Source organism: Helicoverpa zea, chromosome 8 (genome assembly GCF_022581195.2).
Source record: "Helicoverpa zea isolate HzStark_Cry1AcR chromosome 8, ilHelZeax1.1, whole genome shotgun sequence".
NCBI lineage: Eukaryota > Metazoa > Arthropoda > Insecta > Lepidoptera > Noctuidae > Helicoverpa > Helicoverpa zea.
In genome coordinates, this window is record NC_061459.1 from 11821390 (window position 1) to 11824588 (window position 3199).

The following is a 3199-nucleotide window of genomic DNA, read 5'->3' on the forward strand; positions in this document are numbered from 1 at the left end:
GTGCTAATCCTAATTATACTGTCACGTGAAAGAATGCACCTACGGGATAAGTAGTATTTTGACTATTCTATATTGCCCACGCAGACGAAGTTGCGGGCAACAGCTAGTTATTACATAAATGTCACTATATATTTACAATATAAGTTATATAATTCATATAAAGTAAATGTCGCTTCAATCTTATCAATCTCTCTGATTATAAATACTAAAGCACCATTATATTTAACCTCAGTGTGATTTCACGCGTTGAACAAGATGAAGTGTGCGGTAGTATTTCTGGTTATTGTGATTCTTGCTGCGTCATATGCAGCCCCAGGTACGTTTGTTAAACTTTCGAAGGAAAAAAACAGTTTTAAAACTGCTAGCAATTAATGTAAAATCACTGTCAACTAATTTTATAGCAATCTTGTTCATATACTTTCATTGAGTACGTAGGTACAAAGTGCAATTATTATTGAAATGATTTTATTAATTTCATTTACATAAAGATTGACGAAATTATAATTGTTTACATTGAAATATGCTAAACAAGATATATTATGTCATAGAAGACAAGTTCAATAAAAATAATAAATGGTTATCGGAAACAATGTATATCTTTGCATATTGCCAGCACAGTTGAACTCTAACGGCCAGTTTCTTCATCAAAAGTTAAAGTTAAAGTTATGGCTAAAGTAATGTCTAAAGTAAAAGTAACAGTTAAATTCAATTTTTCTATTAGTTTTGCTGTCACTTTAGCCTTGAAAAAACGAATTTGACCGTTACTTTTACTTTAGACATTACTTTAACTTTAACTTTTGATGAAGAAACTGGCCGTAAAACGCCCAATTCGTCTGTGATATTGAGTAGTACATTTTTTTATTTAAACCGGGACTTCTCATGCATTTAGAAATTACCAATCACGAAAACAGATCTTCCATCAAGTTTTTAAATTTAAATTAAGACTACATTGGAGTCCTTTGGTTTTTAGAGTGGCTCCCTGCTCCTTTAGGCCCCGGTCTCGCAGTTTTCTGACTGGCCTTAGAGGAGAAAATAAAACATCTATAGCCCGTTTTACTTTATGTACATTACGTAAGGTAATTAATACCCTTCTAAATATATTTTTAGCAACTAACCATGGAAATATTCAAGCATCGGAAGGCGCTGTCGCTTCTGGAGTTGTCGATGGGTCAACTTTCGGCAATGGTGCATTTTCTTCCGGTGGAACGTCGAACAAGTAAGGAATTCTATACTCGTATTATAAAGCTGAAAAGTCGTTTGTTTGATCGCGCTAATCTTAGGAAATGCTAAACTTATTAGAAATAATATTTTAGTGTTAAATAGTCCAGTTACAGAATAGAGTATTTCAGGTGGGAGCTAGTTTACTAATGTTTCTTCTTACTGCAGTCTTGTTAAATGTGAAAAGGAATTACTTTGTTTATCGAATTTTTAGCTGGATATTTTTATCAAACCCTTTTGAATTTTTAATGTAATTTTTTCCCCTATTAATATGTTGTGTCTATAAATGTTTCTTGTATTTTTTTCTAATTCTCGTTTTTTTTTTCAGCTGCGGCTTTCTACAAAAAATTGTTTCCGTAGTTTGGAACGTGTGTTCGTGATTAGAAAACTTCTGCTAATAGCCGAAGAAAATAGACTGATGACTAACTTTTAATAAATAATAACAATTACATATAAAGTATTCTATAAATCATATAAGTTTAAATATACAAGTAATGTACGCTACTTAACTAAATAAATTATTATACTTTTACTGAAGTGCCTTTTATTACCTACTAAATACAAATTCTATTGTGGTTTCTTAACTTATTTGAAACCCAATTTCTCGAAGAAGGATTTAAAAAACTTCTGGGGATCTATAGGAGCATTATATAATTCTAATGCAGGAGCTGAATAACAGTAAAGTTTCATCAAAATCCGTTTAGTATTTTTTACATAAATAATAACAAACATTACCCTTACACACATCCACAATTACAAACATTTTCATTAACAGTCTTAGCGTGCTGTAATACAACAGTAATTTTGTATTTATCTCCTGCTTTTACGATAAAACCGCTGAGCCAATTGAGATGGATATTGTTATTGAAATAGTTCCCTGGAGATCAGTGGTTGTGGGCTAAGTTTTATCAAGGCCTGCAAAATAGTAGTGCGGCAAAAACAGCATGATGTAACTAGTAGTATTTATCAGGGGAAATAAGCAATAACACATTAATTTATACCTACTTACAGACTTACACAACAGAATGTACAAACAACGATATTTCCATTTCAAAGAAAAAAATAATCATCATGTAAAGACTAATTTATAAGGAAACCTACATTCGTTCATAAACTTTGCTGTTCATTTTCATTGATTCATGCACATACATGTTTAACTTAACCAGGAATCGAACCCGTAACCTCTTGCGTGGCAGGTAGATACACTGACTACTTCACTCTCTAGTCATCTCTTTGGTAGGTATAAATAAGTGTTTATAATATGAGTAACGATTATTTTAGCTTCAGTACTGTTTGATAACTTGAACAAGATGAAGTGTATTGTGGTATTCTTTGCAATCGTGCTTTTAGCGTATAATTGCGATTCCCAAGGTATGTTAATTTTATGATTGACTAGTATAATATTCAAATTGATTACCTCATTGGTCTAGTCTTGTAGTTGCTAAGTACCTACCAACTACAGTGCACTCTGTGTATACACAAATGCTAGTGCACTATAATATGTCCTGTATAGCTAGCTAGAGAGAAAAATGATAATCGGTTTTGGTTGATTAGAGTGTCTAAAATAAATGAACGTATTTAGATTTTAATTGATTATGATTTAGAGTATACACTAGTACCCACTTATGTTTGTGTATTACCAAAGAGTTATTTATTTAACGCAGAAACATTCAGGGTCATCGTTATCTCACGAAAACATATGTTCACTGTATAAATTTTGTATTTTTTAATAATTACTGATCAAATAATGGAACTATAGAAGTTGTTGTTTTCCGACTTCTATTCTTTAGGTTAAATATTACATAACGATTTTATTTGACCAGTCTGTTTTTTTTTCAGCGAATAACTTTCGGCCTGTAGTGTCAAACAACGGGAGTATTGCTGCCGGATCTCTGCAAGGAAATACTTTCGGCAGTGGATCATTTACTGTAGTGCAGCCGGAACCTGAAAAGTAATAAACTATTTATTATAAATAATATTA

The 3199-nt window shown here is 31.8% G+C and overlaps 1 long non-coding RNA gene across 1 annotated transcript; it reads left to right on the top strand.

The window, feature by feature from the left end:
* The first annotated feature begins 230 nt into the window (after positions 1-230).
* On the top strand, positions 231-1750 carry LOC124632546. Its single transcript, XR_006984639.1, has 3 exons — positions 231-316; positions 1108-1216; positions 1547-1750. It is a non-coding gene; the product is annotated as an uncharacterized LOC124632546 (long non-coding RNA).
* Positions 1751-3199: the final 1449 nt, after the last annotated feature.